Source organism: Narcine bancroftii, chromosome 7 (genome assembly GCF_036971445.1).
Source record: "Narcine bancroftii isolate sNarBan1 chromosome 7, sNarBan1.hap1, whole genome shotgun sequence".
In the NCBI taxonomy this organism is placed as follows: domain Eukaryota; kingdom Metazoa; phylum Chordata; class Chondrichthyes; order Torpediniformes; family Narcinidae; genus Narcine; species Narcine bancroftii.
The window spans coordinates 78676053-78697789 of NC_091475.1; the positions used below are offsets into that span (position 1 = coordinate 78676053).

At 40.6% G+C, this 21737-nt stretch overlaps 1 protein-coding gene across 5 annotated transcripts in view; it reads right to left on the reverse strand.

Moving 5' to 3' along the window:
• rasa3 (RAS p21 protein activator 3) overlaps positions 1-21737 on the reverse strand; it is a 200883-nt gene that overhangs the window by 111578 nt on the left and 67568 nt on the right. The gene's annotated exons all lie outside the window — the stretch shown is intronic.

The window sequence follows — 21737 nt, forward strand, 5'->3', positions numbered from 1 at the left end:
AGGGAGGGACAAGGTAAGAAGGCATTTTACCTCATCATATCAAAATACATTTCACAGCCAGTGAAGTCATTTGGAAGAGTAACGACTGTTGTAATACAGGAGGCGATTAGGTCAATTGGTCCATGACAAGCTCCCAGACACAACTAGATGTGATTAGTAAATGAGGAGATTCAGCCTTCTTCAGGTAGATCAAAGGATCTGCTACCTTGAATTGTGAGGCCAGGAAGGCCTGTGTTTCATGGGTTTTACCGTAGGAAAAACACCCTTCATGTCTAAATGAACTCAGCACTGTCTTCGTTGATCTCTTACGTAGAGAATTCCAAAGGTTCACCACACTCTAGGTGAAGAGATCTCATTACTTCACTGAAGCAACAGTCCCCTAGATCATGTAAACAAGTCTGCAAACAGGGACTTGGAACTTTCCAGTATGTCAGCAGAGTGGGCCACTGAAATTCATTGGGCAGGGAAAGAAATTGAATCCATGTGTCCCAATGCAGCTGGTTCACCATCTGGTCTTGAAATGTGCTTTTAAAAACTGAGATGAAATGGGAACATAATCAAAAGCATAAAAGGTGGTAGGTGGACAGAGCACAGGAATGGATGAGAGCCCCAGTGGTAACTGGGCTTAAACCAGCCCACCTGATCTCAGAACCTTGAAAATGGGTTATGCCCGAATCAATTACAACATGTTTGATAAGTATCACACCAACAGAAGGCTAGTTCCAAGGAACCCCAGATTGAATGAACCAATATTGAAAACCCAATTACGTACCTTTGTTGCCCTTCAAGTACGATCCATAGATTAAGGAGATTTTAGGCACTTTTACAAAGATGTTAAACATTAAAAATATTTTGCACGCGAGGAGATAATAACTATTCTTTTTCTCCCACAGTTACTGCTCGACCCGCTGAGTTCCTCCAGCGGATTGTATTTAGAACATAGAACATTACAGCACAGTACAGGCCCTTCAGCCCACGATGTTGTGCTGACCTATATATTCCTTAAAAGAATACTAAACCTTCCCTACCCTTGAGTCCAGCCCGAAACTTTGGTGATGTATTTTTACCTTTGCTACATAAAGGCACTGTTTGATCTGCTGAGTTTCTCCAGCATTTGTGTGTTTTTTCACTTAACCACAGTGTCAACAGAATCCTGTGTTTTACCCCTATCCTTAATAATCCTCTCCAATAGTGTCTATAATTCCCTGGATTTTCCCTATGACCTTTTTTAAACAAGGGGACCACATTTGCCATTCTCCAATCCTCTAGCACCTCCCCTTTGGCCAAAGATGACTCAAAGATCATAGGCCTTCCCCAGCTATCTCTTCCCTCACTTCCCACAGCAATCTGGGGTATTATCACATCCAAGCCCCAGGACTTATCAATCTTAATGTTTATAAAAATATCCAACACTTCCTCTTCTTAATCTCCACATTGTCCAGCACACAAGACTGTTCTATTCTGACTTCATCCTGATCGAGGCCCTTTTCTCTTATTATTGAAGCAAAGTATTCATTTATGACCTCTCCAACCTCATCCGCCTCCAGACATGTGTTGCCTCCTTTATCCTTAAGCGGCCTCATCTTCATTTAGATTAAACATATTTAATTTACTGTGAAGCTGTAACCACACAGACACTAATAATTTACTAAAGACACATGAACAGAAGATGGAATAGGCTATTTTGGTTCTTTATGTCTGGTTGGATATTCAATAAAATAACAGCTCGTCTTTTATACCAGCACTAACCCAAGGTCCCTTCACTCCCTTGTTTAAACAATCTGTCCACCGAGCTGTTGAATATATTTTGTAACTGAGCCTCCATTTGAACACATGTTGCCTGAACTATAAGGGGATAACAGTCTCAGAGACTGAAATTCAGGAAGAAATACAAAAGGGGCACTGGTCTGATCAAAGAACAATTCTACCTCATGATCACCTCTTCCCAGATTTTTTAAATCAAACTTCGCAACTTCTAGCTTTTTAGTACTTGGAAAATCAATCTTTGTGATCCAGGTATCTGGGGATCTTGGTCCATAGTCCCCTGAAAATGGCCACACAAATAGAGAGGGTGGTAAAGGTGTATGGTATGCTTGCCTTCATTGGACAGGGCATTAAGTATAAAAGCCAGGAAGTCACTTTGCAGCTGCAGTATATGGTTCGGCCACACTTGGACCATTGCGTGCAGTTCTGGACACCCCATTACAGGAAAGATGTGGAGGCTTTATGAAAGAGAAATGTAAGGATGCTAATAGCATTAGAGGATTTGCACTCTAAGGAGAGTTTGGATAAACTGAGGTTGTTTGATCTGAAGCATCAGTGCCTGAGGGGTGACCTAAAAGAAGTTTACAAGATGACGAGAAGCATTGATAGGGTCAGAATTTTTCTCTGGGGTAGAAATGTCAAATGTTTGCTTATAAAGTGAGGGGAAAGTTTAAAGGAGATGCAAGGGCAAGTTTTTATTTACACACTGAGAGTGTTAGGTCCCAGAAATAGCCAGGGGTAGGAGAAGAATCAGACACAATAAGAGATTTTGAGGTTGTTAGTTGGATATGAAAGAGATGTGCACAGACACTGTGGTCCAGAAGCCCTGTTTTACATTCCTCAGCTTTTCCAGCTGTGAGTGAATTCACACTTGTGATTATGCCGAATAAGCTTATGTGAAACTTGAAGCCCATCGTCATTTCACTCAAGAGGTATTGGGCATGGCTGGGGTCCTAACGGAGTACTTGATATCAATCTTCACCCACAAGATGCTGCTGGTCTCAGAAAAGGAAAATATTGTTCAGATTCTGTATGAGTTGAGTTCTGATAAAGAAGAGAAAAAGGCTAGAAGTACTTCATGTTGATAAATGTTGGATAACGAGGAAGGATAACAGGACCTAGATCTGTTGGGAAACTAGGCCAAGAAGTGGCAAATGAAATTGAACTCTGCCAAGTATTGGACTTTAGTAACCTGACAGGGGCAGGGTTTGTATATGGCAGAGCCCTGGAGGAACAGAAAACTTGGCATACAGGTTCATAGTTCCCTGAAAATGGCAAATCAGGGTGAACAGGGTACTGAAGTAGGCATTTGGGACGCTTGCCTTCATTGCACGGGGTATTCAGTACAGAACTTGGCACGTCATGTTACAGCTGTATAGGCTTTTGCTAAAAGGTGAGAGGGAAAGATTTAAGTCGCACCTGCTGGGAATCCTTTTCATTCAGAGGGTAGTCCATATTTGGAACAAACTGTCAGAGAAAACATTGGAAATTTATGGCATTCAGTAGATATTGGACAGATGTATGGATTAAAAGAAAATGGTCCAAATGCAGGACAATGGGACGAGCCCAGAATACCAATTTGTTTGGCAGGGATGAGTTGGGACGAGAGGGCTGTCTCCATATTCTTTGATTCAATTACACAAATGGTCCATATGGAATATATTCCAGGTCAGAGAGAAGGAAACTGCCAAGGCCCTGCCGATAATCTTTCACAAACCAAGAAAATTCAGGAGTGGAAGAGTGCAATTATGCTCTTGTTCAAAAGAGGATGTGGTGATAAACTCAGTAACCAGATACTATTAGCTTAACCTCAGTGGTGGGGAAAATGTCAGAAATAATAATCAAGTGCAGAATTAGCATTTATGCTGCCATTGTTGGGGAAGTGTAGCTTGATAGACGTAGATATCTGAAACGACATGGAGTTATTGAGGTAAATCATATCTCTAATGACACAGGTGTGTTGGTTAAGTAACAGGGGCCAATGGACAAGTGCAGTTGATGTGGTTTATGTGGACCTCCAAAGGGTACTTGTCAAGGTGCCGCATAATAAGGTTGTCACCAAGATTATGGATCATGGAATGTAAGGGGCTGTAGATGCATAAATAGAAAATTGGTTAAATAACAGCAATCATAGATCATAAAACAGTGCAGAAACACAAATTTGCACTGTTGCGGAAATCTATGAGCAAATGTTGAGGTGCTGGAGAAACTCAGCAGGTCAGACAGCATCCATGGGTAGAAATGGTCAATCAATGTTTCAAGTTGAAACCTTTTATTAAGGTAAAATTGAATGAAGTGAGGGCAGAAGCCCAGAGGTGATAGGACAGAAGGTGTGAGAGATGAAAAAAGAGACAGGTAAGCAGAGAAACATATATGGGGGGGGGGGGGGGGGCATAAGAAAATTTGGAGAGAAAAATGGGTACAGGAGTAGTTAAAGAGATGGAAACAGATAAGGATGGGGGTAACCTAAATTAGAAAACTCAATGTTCATGCTGTTAGATTTAAGACTCCCCAGAAGGAATATATTGTAAAGTTTCTCAAGTTTCCGTTTAGCCTCACCTTTAAAATGGACATGGGCAAAGATAGATATGTCACTGTAGGGGAGTTAAAGTAGTTTGTTGCGGAAGTTTTTTTGACCCACAAACAGGATTAACCTATCACTCAATCTGCGTTTGGTCTCACTAATGTAGAGGAGACCACTCTAATGCCAAAGATCAGGTTGGACTATGTGGAAGTAAAGTTCTGCCTTACCTGGAAGGATTGTTTGTGGCCCTAGATGGAGATGGGAGGGGAGGGAGGGGAAGGAGATGTAGGAACAAGCTTTGCACTTTCTGCAGTTCCAGTAGAAATGGCCTGAGGGGATGCAAGGGTGGGTGCAGTGAGAAGAGTGAACCAGGGAATCTTGGAGATTAATCCCTGTGAGAAGAGGATATGGGTGGATATGGGAAGTTGTGGCTGGCAGTGAGAATGTGCTGTTGTTGGCAGAGGATAATATTTTGGGCGAGGATGCTGGTGGGTGGAAAGTGAGGACCAGAGGGACTCTGCCTTTGGTGTGTCTGGGGTAGGGGAAGTGAGACAAGGTCAAGATATGAAGGAGAAACAGGTGTTAATGACAGAAAGGAGGATTCCATGTTTATTAAAGAAAGAGGACATTTCGGATGTCCTGGAGTGGAAGGCTTCATCCTGGCAAATGGACGATGCAGCAAAGATGGAGGAACTAGGAGAAAGGGATGGTATCCTTGCAAAGAACCATTTTCAATGTCACTGTTGAGATTTTGACACAAAATCCTGAGAGTGTGCTGGGAGCGGCGGTGCAGAAGTCACAGTCTGCACCACCAGGAAGACAGAGACAGATAAATGACTTAAACGGTTGAAATGGGATTTGAATCGAAAGGAGGTTTTATATGTGTGATGTGCGAGTACTCAGGCAGACTGGTTCAGAAGAAGTCTGTCGACTGTGAGTAAAACTCTGCTGAGTCCAACTACGCAGTTCAAGCAATTAGCTGGTAGTTTGCCAGGTTGGATTTACTCCACTGCAGAAATACAATCTTTCGTTTAATTTGCTTGTTAAAAATTTAACATCGGTTATTTCACCACTGGTTCATCACTGATTAGCTCAGCGGTCGGTTGTTAATGACTTTAAAACAACATCTCAAAGCTTGACCTCACCTTTGAGGAGTTCAGGAGGCTTTGATGCATTGCCATGAAACCAGTTCACGAAGTATCTGGGGATTTCTGTTCATCGCTCTGCTATCTCAACATCCAAATAAACAACTCATATCTCAGACTCTTGTTTCAACATGGGCAATACAGGATGATGTGTTCTGTGGAGGACTGAGTTAGCACGACTTCAATCAACTTAAGACTCGCTCTCTCTCTCTCTCTCTCCTGTCGTGAACTATTATTTTATACAGTGGTCCAGATTGTTTTTTGTAAATATGCCAGGTCTGTCTTCCAAAGACCTGGGCCTTACAGGAGTTATGCTGGACTAGTGACTTCAACGACCCCTATAGCCAGGGATTTGTTTGCATAACTGCGGTCATGATACTTGTTCCCAACTATCTCGGTGGGAAAATGAATAAAGGCAACGGTGGGGAGCGATGGAATCTCGGCCATTATAGTAAGTGTGAAAATGGAGACAATCTGTGATTTGCCTATGCACCTCAAAAGTAGTGGGTCCAATCACGAGATGAGTTGATTCATGGACTCACCAGCTGTCTGTCACTTCAGTGGCTTGGTTAAGACTCTGTGCTCATGGAGATATGGCGGGTACAAGGGTACCCATTTGTTTGTTTGAAGGGATTGTTCCTCAAATTCTGGCTGCATTTCAGTCCCACGATCCTGATCCAAGGACACCCAGTACAGAAGAGTTGGGGTTGATCAAGGGTTATCATTGGTATGGTACTGGGCCTGGCTAAGATAGCCATCCATGGGTTCAGGCAATGGGCAATCAAGGGTTCAACTCAGGCTGACTACCTGCCCCTCTTCTGAGGACACATGTGTATCCTTGGGAAAGAAAGAACTAAGTGCTCACAGGCAGCTTGGAGGGACTCCAGGAACGGTTGCACCCCCCCCCCCCCAACAAGTGTTTGACAATATCGACGAAGATAATAATGTTTCAATTTGTAACTTATGTTTTGTGTGAACAGCCTGAATTGTAGACATATGTAATACTTGTAACTTTTAGATTAAGAATAAAGGGGAGATATTGATTTACCGCCAAGACGGCAAAAGAAAAGGGTAGTACTGAGGAACAGTCACACTGGGAGTGGCTGGTCTAAGAGGGCACTACAATGTTGACAGAGCAACACCAGGGAAGTTACCTTCTTTCAATAGGACATTAAACTGGGCCCATCCATCTGCACAGTTGGATATAAAGTATCCTCCAGTAGGTTAATGAAGAAGAAAAGTTGAGTTGTCACCAGGACCAACATTAACTGATTTTCTCACCGTTAACAAATGATAGTTTATAGGTTCCAACGGGTTCCTTCCTACAGTATAACAATGTGACAGTTTACCAGTGGATACCTGGACAAGTAGCTGCTCATCTGCATCTGCTCAGAGCAGTGCAAAATCATTCAACACACTGAATGCCAGGTATGGGATCATCTGACATCTACACAGTCTGGGGGCCTTCTACACTGTGTTGAAGGCAGAGATTCCCACACCTGACATTCAGTGTATTATGCTTTTGCACTTCACCTTTACAGCAGATGCAACTGGCAGTTGAAATGAGTTTCACTAAAAGGAAAAACTTTTTTTGATAGCATTATTTTTAATTACTTTTAGAATTAATTTCTCGAGGTTAAATGTTTTTTAATTGTGCCAGAATGTGTCTGATCAAGACTCCCACAGTACTGAGCTCATGGGCTAAATAAGGGAGGAGGGATGCTGAGATCATTTTCCAAGACATTTGCATTAACGAGTGCCACTCCCAAAAGTAACGTTGCCAAGGAGCCCACCTGGCAATAACACCCGCGGCAGACACAGCCATCTACTTCTGAACTGCATCCCCAGGAGAAAAGCCTAAGGCTGCTCAACACCTGGCTTCATGCTCTCAGACTTTTAACTTTGAACAGAGATTTGCACTACATACAGGGAGAATGCATGTCACACGCACGAAATAACAGACATTGGAGGGATTCCACAGTGTCTGGGACTTCTATCTCCCAGGCCTCCAATCTCCACCTCATAACCATGTGGGAAAACTTGAGGGAAAGGCGCAGCGGGACAAAATGTGAGAAGCAAGTGGAGAGGGGCCGGTGAAGAGGGGCATTGAGAGAGAAAGCAAACTTGAAAGGGTCCTATGCATCTGCCTGCGGTGAAGATTTGGATGCAGTTGAAGTCACTAGTCCACCACGACTCCTGTAGGGCCCAGTTCTTTGGAAGACGGGTCTGGCATATTTACAAAAAACAAACTAGACCACTGTATAATATAATAGTCAACAGGTACATCTTGAATCATTATAGTTTCACTACAGGAGAGAGCAGTGTTACAATGTGAGAAATCTCATCTCATACCATTGAATGAACTACAGTATTAGCATAGTGAAGTCTGAGCATTTGTAATTTCTCATGCAAGCCAATTTACAGTCAAAAATCTAAGTCTCAGGCACAGCAGAAGCAATGACTGATGATGATTCAGATGCAGAGGTTTGGAACTGCTGTAGACACAACTCCTGACCTCAAGATTTCCACAGAGAACAGGCCACAATTCAACTCCACTTGGTATTGAAGTAAACAAGAACAAGAGACCAGAATCAAGATGACATGATCAAAGAGCAGTTTGACAGCTTGTTGAGGTCTGATCCTGTGGAACAAAAGGTGCTGTTACAGCAGGCATGATCTCTGCATTGACATCAAGAGGCACCATTTGCTCACCCATTCTTGGTCGGTTATTGTGTTTCTGCCAAAGAAATACTGGGAGAATGCACATCACACGCACAAAATAACCGACATTGGAGGGATTCCACAGTGTCTGGGATTTCTATCTCCCAGGCCTCCAATCTCCACCTTATAACCATGTGGGAAAACTTGAGGGAAAGGCGCAGCGGGACAAAATGTGAGAGGCAAGTGGAGAGGGGCCAGTGAAGAGGGGCATTGAGAGAGAAAAAGCTTTAAAGAGCTATGTACCTGAACCCCAGGCCCCTCTGCCCCATGATATTCTTTAGGACACTGCCGTTAAGAAAGTAAGACTTGCCCAAATTCAGCATCTTGCACTTCCGAGTTGAAGTGCATCTGCCATTCCTTTGCCCAATTCCCAATCTGGAATTGATCTCATTGCCAACCCAAGTGACATTCTTCACCGTCCTCCTTAACACATATTTTTGTGTCATCTGCAAACATACACATCTGTGTACAAGTCATTTATATATATTACAAAAGACAAAAGTTCTATTTCTGAATCATGAGACACTCCACGTCACAGTCCTCCAGTGAGAAAAATTGCCCTCTGTAACCACTCTTTGACTCCTATCACTAAGCCAATTTTTCCCCACTATTAAAGACGCTGGTCTGACGTAGATAAACAATAAAGGTGTAAACTAAAGGCAATAGCCCAAAATAAATGCATTGACCTAAAACATTAGCTCGGTTTCCCGTCTTCAACGATTCTGCTAGACTTATTTTATGTTGTTGATCCTTGACTTTGGAAAATCGTAAAAGTGAAATTCTACCTTTAACAAATTGTAGCGGCTACTACGGTAGAGCTACTGAAGTAATACAAAAAACATACAGCAGATTAGTCAACTGAAGACTGATTTAACAGGCTTCTTTTATATACTGTGTGTCCCGGGCTCCACAGGACAAGGTGGGGCATCACTATGAGATTGCTGCCGATCCACGAGACCGGCAGGTTTAAATTTAGCCTTGTAAGTGTCCCGCGCCTTCCGGCGGGAGACTCAACAGCTCAACGTGCCGTTCCTCAGCATTCGGTATCTCTCGTGTGGTGAGTACGCAGCATCCGTATTATGGTTCTGCACGCCCGCAGAACCGTGCCAGCGACAGTTTGCATTGCCACGCTGTGTGTCCACTCGGCCCACTACATGGCCGCTACATCATCCCCCCAGAATTGTCACCGGAAATTAAAACACCAGTTGCATGTGCCTCAGGGGGACGCCCACGCCATCTGGGCTGGGGGCATTGAATGGGTGCAGTGGGGTCCACATGGGCAGGCTTGAGCCTGTCTACACTAAACAGCTGCGAATGTCTCCCAGTGTCAAAGTAAACACAACTCCGTCCCTCTTCAGCACACGGAAAGGGCCCTTATATGGTGGTTGTAATGGCACTCCTGGACCTGTCTGCGTACAAAAACAAAATCAGCGTTGAGGAGCTGTGGGGGCACATATTGTTTAGAGGTTCCATGCCAGCTGGTAGGAACAGGTTTCCTGCTAGTGATACCACGTCGAAGCTGCTGAAAGGACATCCAGGTCAGAGTTGGTTGCAAAATCAATGTCCCCTAGAACAGTAAGGATAGTGCCATAAACCATCTCTGCAGATGATACAGACTAATCCTCCTTTGGGGCCATGCGAACGCCCCGTAGAACCCATGGCAACTCATCAACCCAATTGGGACCGATGAGTCAGGCCTTAAGCGTGGACTTTAGTTGCCGGTGGAAACGTAGCACAAGGCTGTTGGACTGTGAATGGTATGTCGTGGTGTGGTGCAGGTGTGTGCTACAAAAGCACGCAAAGGCAGACCATAATGCAGAAGTGAATTGTGCTCCATGATCTGAAGTTATGTGCATTGGGACACCAAATCTAGCGATTCAGTTGACGATAAACGCCCTAGCGCATGTTTCAGTGTCACTGGATGGGAACGGGATGGCCTCTGCCCAGCGCGTGGAACGGTCCACTGCTGTTAAAATGTATCTCATGTTCTGAGATACTGGCAATGGGCCGACCAGGTCCACATGCATGTATTCGAACCTCCTGTGTACTGCTGGAAAAAGATGAAGAGGTGCCTTGGTGTACTGCTGAATTTTGGCCATCTGGCAGGAGGCGCATGTCCATGCCCATTGAGCGACATCTACTTTTAGTCCATGCCATATGTATTTATTTGACATGAGCTTGACTGATGTTCTGATGGACGGATGAGATAAGCCGTGTATCTGGTCGAAAAGGCGTCGCCTCCATGATGCCAGAATCAATGGTCGAGGGTAGACCAAAGACACGTCACAAAGGAGGATTGGGCTGCCCTGTTGTGGAGCCATCCGTTGTATGTCCAGGTTACTAATGGCCATACTGTATGTCTGAACATCGGGGTCTATGGCTTGTGCACTGGCCAATTCAGGAATGTCGATTGCACCCTGAATATGATATAGAGTTGGTCTGGATAGCATATCTGCAACGAGATAGTCTTTCCCTGAAACATGGCCAACGTCCATCGTGAATTCTGAAACATACGATAAGTGACGCTGCTGTATTGCCAACCATAGATCCGTTATTTTGCTGAAGGCAAAAATGAATGGCTTATGATCCATAAACACAGTGAAATGGCGACCTTCCAAAATATATCGGAAGTGCTGTGTGGCTTGGTACAAGGCCAACAGTTCCCGATCAAATGTACTGTATTTCGGTTCTGCTGGCCTTAAATGTCGGCTGAAGAAAGCAAGGGGTTGATAATGGCCATTCACGTACTGCTCAAGAATCATACCCATGTCCAGTCTCAAGGGGTCTGTGCTAAGTCCCAAGGTAGCCTCAGGGTTGGGATGGGCGAGCATTGTTGCTTTGGCCAATGCCTCTTTGGCAGTTGTAAACACAACCTCCGCCTCTGATGTCCAGGTAATGTCCCTGTGCTTGGTGGAAACGATCTAGAACAGTGGTCGAAGAATGTCAGCAGCTGCAGGAATAAACCGGTGATAAAAGTTTATCATGTTTCCCAAGCTGGGAAACGATCCCTTTGCTGGATGCCAGTGGGTATCTCTGAAAAGTGGTGGCATGAACCAATTTCTTCCATTTCACATCTACCAGTAAGTCATGGGATCGTAAAAAGTCCGCACCCAAATTGGGCTGAGCAACAGAAGCTAAGATGCAATTCCAATGGTATGCGGTCCCTCCCATTCCAATTGAGATCCGTCTCGTGCTGAAGCTTGGAATGATAGTTCCATTTGCCTCTTGAAGAGCCAGGTGTTGTCGTTTATGCGTCCTTTCAAAATAGGTAGGCAGGAGTAAGCTGACCTCAGCCCATGTCTACAAGAAACTTGCGCTTCCCGTGTTGTCTTGAAGATACAATAGGCCCGTATTTGCACCAGCTGCCAAAGCCACTACTGGCAGTCGGCTCTTTTTGTTTCTCGCCTTTTTCCTGTACATGGTTAGACTCATTTATGGGCATTTTTTCCCCAATGGTGGTGGTAAAAACACCAATCTCGATGCACGGCAGCACGTTCCTCCTTCTTTGATTGAACTGCAGATACAGGAGGCTCATAAGATGCAGGAGATGTATCTGCTCCCAAAACAGGCTGTATTTGAGCAGACACTTGTGTAGGAGTAGGATAGAGCCTGTCAGCCTCCTGTGCTATGTCATGGGGATGGCGGAAATCCATGCTAGCGATAGGTATGGGAACACGAGCTGGGAGCTTGGTCAGGAATAGGGTTTCAAAGAGCAGGCAATGAGAATGACCATCAGCCAATGCAAGCATTCCATTCATTAGGTCCGATGGATTCCTGTCATCCAGGCCTTCCATATTCAAAAGCTGCATGCCGCACTCACATCTTGTCAATTCCAGTGTATCCAGGAGAAATTGGTGGAACCTGGTGTACTGGTTTTCTGCTGAGGGATTGGCATTAAATTTGCTCACTCGAGATGTGGTAGTGGCGTCCAACACACCTACAACATGCTAGAACCTTGTGTCCTCCTCCGTTATGCCCCGCAAACGAAACTGGGTTTCAGCCTGAATAACCCAAACCCGAGGTTGATGGGTCTAGAAAGGAGGCAAGTGAAGTCCAACTACATTAACTGCCGCCATGGTGGCAGCTGCCGTCGCTGCTGTAGCTGCATCCATTATGACTGTAGACTCAGGCTTCAGCTGAATCTTGCAGTCGGGGTCACCAATTGTAGCACCTACTGCGGTAGAGTTACTAAAGTAATACAAGCACAAGCCAGATTAGTCAACTGAAGACAAATTTATTCAGGGTTTACAGGCTTCTTTTATATACTGCATGTCCCGGGCTCCACAGGACAAGATGGGGCGTCACTATGAGATTGCTGTCGATCCACAGGACCGGCCTTGTAAGTGTCCTGCGCCTTCCGCAGGAGACTCAACAACTCAAAGTGCCATTCCTTGGCACTCAGTATCTCTCACATGAGGTGAGTACGCAGCATCCGTATTATGGTTCTGCACACCCGCAGAACCGCACCGGCAACAGTTCGTGTTGCCGCGTTGTGCGCCCACTCAGCCCAATACAAAATCAAGATTATGAATGATATCTGGGAATTATGCTACATAACAATTTAAATAATTTGTACAAATTGAACTACTCTCCCCTGCTGGCAAAAATAGAACGAGACCTACAAAAATGAAAGGATCTGCCCCTAACGTTAATAGGGAGAGTTAATTGTACCGAAAAGAAGATAATGCCAAAAATTCAATATTTGTTCCAGTCGATACCAATACATTGACTAAAAAGTTTTTTTAAGACAATAAATAATTTAGTAAGACAATTCCTATGGAAAAATAAAGTACCAAGAATAGCATTAGAAAAATTGACATGGGATCATAAACTAGGGGGACTGTGACTCCCAGATTTAAAAAAAAATTATTTGGCGGCACATTTAAGATTTTCGGCATCTTTCTTCAATACAAACCCACCAATATGGGTGTATGTGGGATTGCAAGGAATGGATGAAACAGTGATTAAAGATTTTATTTATAGAGGAGTCACGTGATGAAGTGGTGGAGTCACGTGATGGAGTAGTGGCCGGTAGAGTAAAACCAGCCCTCTCCAGAAAAAAAGAAAAAAAGTCAAGAAAAGACAAAGTTCAACAAATATAAAATATAAGAAATAAAAGATAAAGTTGCAGAGAAGAGAAAGAAGATGGCACCCAAGAAGGAAAAAGTAAAAAAGGGAAAAAAAGAAAAGTCACCAGAAAAGAAAGAAGAAGGCCTTACCTGCACGAAAGAACAGGGAGCCGTGGTGGCGAAGAACGTCCGTTCTCCGAGGTTGGTGCCGGCCCTGCTGAGTTGCAACCCCCCCAACCGGTGGACTACAAAAATGGCTCTCTGAGCCAAACAAAAGTGCGCAACTGCGCATGCGCGAGGAGTCACGCATGCACAGTGTGCAATCAAAGGTAAAAGAAAACACCAAAAGGAGGGGGGCTCAACCAAGGAGCGGGCAACCATGGCACGACCAGCTGAGGGATGCCCGACACCAAGGCTCTTAGCTGGGAGAGGGAGTGAGGTACCAGGCAAAGAAGAAAGTAGACAGGGTGAACAGCAAGAGGAGCAGCAACAGGAGGCCCAACAGATGAGCAGCCCAGAAGGGGAGGACTAAGAGCAAGAGGCCCAGCAAGGAGAGGCCGGACAAAGTGAGACAAGCAACTCATCAGGAAAATCAAAAGAGATAGATACAAAGAAGAAAAAAACACACAAACACAGGTACAGACACAGAAGAAGAGGAAGAAGAAGAGCAAGATCTTCACAGAGAAATAGAAGGTAAAACAGATGGACAGAATATAGATAAAGCTTTTTTAAAGAACAAATGAGAGCATTAAAAGAATGGTTGTCATTAGAATTTATTGCAATTAAAAGAAAAATTAAAAGAACAGAAGATAAAATGCAAAGATTAGAACTAGTCATGACAGAAATAGGGAAAAGAGTAGAAAATGTGGAAGAACGAGAAACGGCTGTAGAAATGGAAGTGAATGACTTAAGAGGAAAATTGGAAGAAAGTGACACAAAAATTAAAGAGACACAAAAGTTGTTAGCTCAGAAAAATGATATGTTGGAAAATTATAGTAGGCGAAACAACATAAAAATAGTGGGCCTGAAGGAAGATGAAGAAGGCACAGACATGAAGGAATTTATAAAAGAATGGATCCCAAAAGTCCTGGGAACGACAGAAATGCAGGAAGAAATGGAAATAGAAAGGGCTCTCAGAATAATAGCTCCAAAACCACAGATACATCAAAAACCAAAAATTTTTGAGAAATACGACAAGAGAAAATATACTGGAACGGGCAAGGAATAAAATAAACCATTGGAATACAAAGGTTAAAAAATATTTTTTTACCCAGACATGAGTTTTGAACTCTTAAAGAAGAGGAAGGAGTTTAATACAGAAAAATCGATCCTATGGAAAAAAGGTTATAAATTCATGTTAAGACATCCAGCCGTGCTTAAAATTTTTATACCCGGGGAGCAAAACAGACTATTCACGGATCCAGAGGAAGCACAAGAATTTGCAGAGCGTTTTCAGGACAGAAGAGATGAAGAGATGTAATAAGAATGAAGAATACGATAAAGTTTATATAAAGATGTAAAAATAATGTATACGTAAAGAACTAAAGAGGGAGAAGAGAAGGAAGGAAGGAAGGAAGGAAGGGGAAAAAAGGGAGAAAATGCCACTGTGTATATTTAATGATAAACTTTTGTATATATTTTGGTTGATATGGTTTAGATGCAGAAAAAGCATTTGATAGAATTAAGTGGAATTTTTTGTTTAAAGTTCTGGAGAAATTTAAGTTTGGTCCTATCTTTATTGGTTGGATTAAGGCTTTATATAGTAAACCGGTAGCTAGAGTATTGACGAATGGTTTGATTTCAGAACCGTTTAAATTGACTCGATCAACTCGTCAAGGTTGTCCTTTATCACCAGCTTTGTTTGTGTTAGTGATCGAACCTTTAGTACAGCTGATAAGACAAAATACACAGATACAAGGTATGAAAGTTTTAGATGGGGAATATAAAATTAATTTATTTGCTGATGATGTATTGGTGTATTTAACAAATCCAGCTCAATCACTTTTGCACTTGAAGGAGTGTCTGATACAATATGGATGTCTTTCTGGATATAAAGTTAATTGGGAAAAAAGTGAAATATTACCGGTAAATGAAGGAGATTATTCAGTTTATAAGAATATTATTAATTTGAAATGGACTGATCGAATTAAGTAATTAAGTATAATTTTGAATGTTAATTATCAATTTTTATATAAATTAAATTATGTTCCATTAATAAAAAAAATTAAAGCTGATTTGATTAAGTGGAAAGATTTACCTATTAATTTATTGGGAAGCATGAATACAATTAAGATGAATATTTTTCCACGTATGCAATATTTGTTTCAATCTATTCCGCAAATGGAATGTAGGCCTTCAACGCTAGAGGAATTTAATTCAGGAGTAGGGAGTTAATGTTGCAACTGTATAAGGTACTGGTGAGACCGCACCTGGAGTACTGTGTCCAGTTCTGGTCTCCATATTTGAGGAAGGATATAATGGCTTTGGAGACAGTCCAGAGGAGGTTTACTAGGTTGATCCCTGGGATGAAGGGGTTGACTTATGATGAAAAATTAAATCATCTAGGATTGTATTCGTTCGAGTTCAGAAGAATGAGAGGAGATCTTATAGAAACATATAGGATTATGAAGGGTATGGATAGGATAGATGTAGGAAGGTTTTTTGAGCTGGTCGGGGAAACTAAAACGAGAGGACATAATCTCAAGATTCGGGGGAGTAGATTTAGGACAGAGATGAAGCATAATAGTTTTTCCCAGAGAGTAGTGAATGTTTGGAATTCTCTAACCAGGGAAGTGGTTGAGGCTGCCTCATTAAACATATTTAAAATTCGGTTAGATAAATTTTTACATGATAGAGGAATTAGGGGATATGGGGAGAAGGCAGGTAGGTGGAGTTAGGTCATAAATTAGATCAGCCATGATCGTATTGAATAGCAGAGCAGGCTCGATGGGCCATTTTTGGCCAACTCCTGTTCCTACTTCCTATGTTCCTATGTATTTACTTGATAATTTTTTTTTTGAGATTTGAATAAAATGGTTAGGGAGTTTTTATGGAGAGGTAAATTTTCAAGAGTAGCCTTGAATAAATTAACTTGGAAATATGAGTTAGGGGGATTACGTTTACCACACTTTTGAAATTATTATGAAGCAGCCCAACTTAAATTTATTAGTTCATTGATGGATTTGGAACGGCCCCCTAGTTGGGCCAAAATTGAGATGGCAAATATTTCTGAATTTGAAATACATCAATTTTTGTTTAGATGGAATATAAATTTGTTATAGCAACATAATGTGCCTATATTAAAACATTTAATGAAGTTATGGACAAAGAAAAAGATAGGTTCGAGGGGTGAATTATCGGCTTTGACTCCGTTGTATAATAATCAACTTATTTCTTTTTCAATACACAATCGAAGTTTATTACATTGGAGATTTAAAGGTGTGGAAAATTTGGGAGATTGTTTTAAAGAAGGTAAATTTTTATCTTTTAATCAGATGAGGGACAGTTATGCTATTGATAAGAACTCTCTGTTTCTTTATTATCAAATTCGATCTTTGGTAAAACATGTGTTTGGTAGCGATATGATTTTATCTGAAATGACTAAATTTGAGACTTTTCTTATGAAGGTACCAGAGAAGGGTTATACCTCATTTATGTATAAATGGAAAGTGGATATACCTCATTTATGTATCAAATATTACAGGATGGTATGGATAAAAAGGGTTGGGATAAATCTAAAAGTAAATGGAAAGTGGATATTGGTTTTTTTTCTGAGGATGATTGGTTAGATATTTGTTATGATAGTGTAACTAGATTGATAAATGCACACTATGCAATTATTAATTATAATTTTTTTTACATCAATTATACTTAACACCTGAAAAACTAAAAAAGTATGGTTTTCATGAATCAGATTTGTGTTTTAGATGCGGTAATTCTGTTGGAACTTTTTTTTCATGCTGTCTGGTCATGTACATATATACAATCTTTTTGGAAGAAAATTCAATTGTTTTTAGAATACCTGTATAAGATTAAAATATCTTTAGATCCGACAGTATTTTTCTTGGGTAGTTTGCAACCTCTGAAAGGTTTGGGATTAGATAAATTTCAACTTGCTTTTGTATATTTAGCATTATCTGTAGCAAAAAAATGTATTGCTAGTACGTGGAAAGATACAAATATGATTGATATTAATAGATGGTATAATGAGATGAAATATTGTTTAATAATGGAAAAAATGACATATGTTTCACATAATTATATTTTTATTAATAAGTGGTTGTTATATTCAGAATATTTACATTTCAATTTAAATTGATTAGATTTTAATATGTATGCTTAATTTTATTTTAATTTTTTTTCTTTTTTTTCTTTCTTTATGGCACTCCTTAGGAGAGTTGGCTGAAGTGGGGGGGGGTTTCTTTTCTTTTTTTCTTTTTTTTTCTCATAAAAAATAACATTCATGTTTAGAGTTACTTGTTGTATATGTCATGTAGTAATTGTTTTTTGAATGACATAAATAAAGTTTTTAAAAAATATGGTTCGTAGTGTGAAAAATTTTTTAAATTATAAAAAAAGATTTTATTTATAAATGGAATTTAAAATTGATTAGGAAAAAGACTTCAAACTCGATATTGATTCATATGGTAAAACTTTGGCATGATATTAACGATAATATAGGAAGGAAAACTGGAATTTCGTTAAGATCGCCATTATGTAATAACCTGATGATAATTATGATAATGGGAAATAGGAAATCAGCCATATTGTGGACTGTTACAAAGACTATGTTTTAATGTCATTTGAACAAATGAAGCAAACCTATGGAATTCCAAATGATACTTTCCTTTGTATAGGCAATTAAGGCCTTTTCTAAGAGAAATGACCCTTTCAGGAGTAAGTGAATTAGAACACACATTATGGATGGGTAATATACCCAAATTTATTACTCAAATATATTGTGCCCTACAAATGGAAGGGAAAAAGCCTGGATTACATAGATCAAGAGAAATATGGGAAGCAGATCTGGCAGGAAATATAGCAGAACAATCTTGGTCTGAATGGTGCAAAGATGGGGTAAACTCAATTATTAATGCGAGGTATGGCTTGGTGCAATATAATTTTTTGCATCAACTATATTTGACCCAACAAAGACTATACAAATCAAAACCAGAAATATCAGATAGATGCTTTCAATGAGAAGTAGAGGAAGGAACATTTTTCCACTCTGTATGGTCATGTACAAAAGTTAATTCTTTCTGGCAAAAAATATCAGAAGTCTTAACAAGGATTACCTGAGTTAACTTTCCAGGTAACCTGGGAAATTTTATAGATATTAGCAATAACCTCAAAGAGTTTCAAATATCTTTTATTAAGATTGCATTGGTGGTAACCAAGAAATGTGTAGCAGTTACATGGAATTCAGATATACAGATTGCTTTGGCATGATAGATATCAGAAATGGACAGTTGTATACCTATGGAAAAGATCACATATAAGAATCAAATATGATACATTCCTCAAGATCTGGCATCCATACTTGAAATATGTTGGTGCACAAGTACAATAATGCTGCTGTAAATTCATGGTCTTGCCTCGATTTTGTATCTTTTTTTAATTGTAGATCGTAAGCTCCAACTGTGGACGGAAAGGCAATATTCATCTTTTTCTTGTGTTAAAAGGAAGGCGTTAGTAGGGGAGACTAGAATGTTTATTGTTTGAAAATTTTGTTTGATTTGACTTAAGTTTGGTTAAGTTAATATGTTTAAATAGCATTTGTTATTACATTAATATACAGATATTTATGAAAAATTTGTATTTTTAAAGAAAAACCCGTACTTTATATGTAAGCAGACTATTTTATTTATGTAAAGGATGTATATTTGATATGTTTGAAAACCAAAATTTTTTTTTAAAGAACTGCGTCTATCATATATTAGGAGAAAATCAGATATTGGCTCAAAAGTCACAAAAAGTTGTGACATTACAGATAAAAGTCAACTGTTTTCAGAATGAATACCTGAATCCATGCAGGTGAGTGAGTGGGCAGAACTATTTTGTTTATATAATACACAAATGTGCTAGAGAAACCCAGCAGGTCATGCAGTACCTATAGGAAATAAAGGGTAACCAGCATTTTGGGCCTGAGCCCTTCATCCAGGTGTGAGCAAACAATAGATTGGCACCTGAAGAGAAGGTTGGGGGGAGAATGGTGGAGAAGAGGAGAGGGGGGAGGAAGGGGCAGATGATTGCACATAAGCAACACAAAGCATGGGTTAAATAGGTGGTTGATAATACGAAAATAAAAGGAATTGGGAACAGAGGCAGATTTGGAAACTGTTCCAGGGAATAGGCAAACATTAAGCATGTTGGGTTCAACATCCCATTTTTGTGCAATTTATCACAGTGAGCCTAATAGAAGTGCAATAAATTTAAAAAAAAACCGTACAGCTCAGCAAATGCAAAAGGGTGTTCAGTATCAATAAAACAGTAGAGCAACAATCTAATTTCCTAAGATTCCCCTTGGAATCTGGAGCAGTGCCTTTGGATTGTGCATTTGTGGTCTGTCTGAGTTGAAGAAAAACAAGGAGAGTGTCAATAAGTACTGGTTTCATTTTGCCTCACTTAGCAGGAAATAAACAAACATGACACATAATTCAAGATCTCACTCTTCTAAACAGAAACCTAATCAGGAAAAATTTGCAGAAATCTCTGTATTGGAGAAACTTTCTTGAGGGTATAAACTTTGAGGTTGGTGTTTTATTTCTGTGACTGAGAGTATGAATTTTATAAACAAGAAAACAGATGTAGCTCATTCCACTCAGAGAGAAATACCAAAATTTGGAGGTGCATGAATCCAAGCAATTTCTAAACAAAATATAAACTTCAACAGTTGAATCATCTTCAAAGATATTTTGCGATAATCTACAAGACTAACATACGCAGAAAAAGCAAGAAAGCCCAGGATGAGAATTCTCAATTTTCTTTAAGAAATACACACCATTTTTAAACGTTTTCCTTTCACAAAGAAATATTTTTACACTGCGAGAGGGTAGGATCTAGAATGCATTGCCAGAGGTAGCAGTGTGGGAAGACTCTGACTTAAAAAGAAAGCTCGATGAGTATTCGAGAGGAGAGAATCTGTAGGGAGAGGGTGGGGGGTGGGTCTAGCTGGATTGTGTTTACACAAAGAACAGACAAGCCAGATGGGCTCCACCATGATGAAGTTTTCCTGGGAGTCTGTTTAAAAGTCTTACAGTGACCCTGAAATCCCACATAGTATAATTCAGAGAAAAACAAAACAAATAAACGCTAAATGGTCTGTGAACAACCATTACAGATAAGATTCCCTGTTATAATTTGGCATAAAGTTTGAAGCTGCCAATTCACACATCTGTCAAAATGCCAATACCCATCACAATCCCCCCTACACAACCACAATCCCAATCCCCCACATATATATTCCCCATGCATGCACCATCCACACACACGCACACCATAATCTTATCCCTATTTAAAAAGGAGGGAAATCAATATGTCTGAGAACCAATGTACTGCAAATAAGGTTTCCATTCTTGAACAAATGTGTCATGTTTCCTCCATAGGTTATATGTGGCTTTCTTCCTGGTCCTGTGGAAAATTCACTCTAGTAATTTTTTTTAGAATTTCCCCTCAGTCTTCCCAAAAGGTCCCATCTTTGAGCACAGCCAGACAGAGTGGACGAAAGTTCCCACCTCCACACCACATCTAAAGCACATTTCTGAAATCTCAGACTTCAATCTGTGTAGTTTCTGAGGTGCAGGATCCTGTACCATCCTGTATCTGGTGTTGACAACCCCCATCACACTGTCCAGATACAAATCCCGCCACCATTCTTCATTTATTGTTGCACCCAAGTACGACTCCCATCTCTCCCTCAATCTTTGAAGGTGGTTACATTTCTTGAACATTTAAAAAAGGTTAATGGGAGAATTTGCACATCAGGTCTTTCATAGACAGGAATTCCCCCTATACTTGAAGGAGAAAGTAATAAAAGACATGGAATTAAAAGGAAGAGGCCTTGCAGCAGGGAGTTGAGCACATAACAGCTGGCTCTCAAAGCCTGATACTGCACAATGCATTCTCTGCAGTTTAATGTAATGAAGCAAGCATCAGGTGGCGAGGTTCAATGGTGTTGGAAACATGAAAATGTAAGACCCTTGATGTTGAGATAAGTTTAATACCCAGCAACTTGGTGTCAAATGCAATATTCACTCCAAAGTTTTGTAAATGATGAATTAATGACTTGCATTTCTAGTATCCTTTATGTTTCTGGAATTAAAATTCAACTTTAAAAAATGAGAAAAACTGAAAGAATTCTCAGCTGATTTACTCAATGTTTAAGGCAGTGATCCGCTGATATAGGCAAATAAAGACATATTAAACAGAAAGATCTGTTTAATATGTCAGATGTGACATGTCTGATTGGAGATATTATATGCTAACTGTCCATTCAAATTAAATAACCAAACAGCA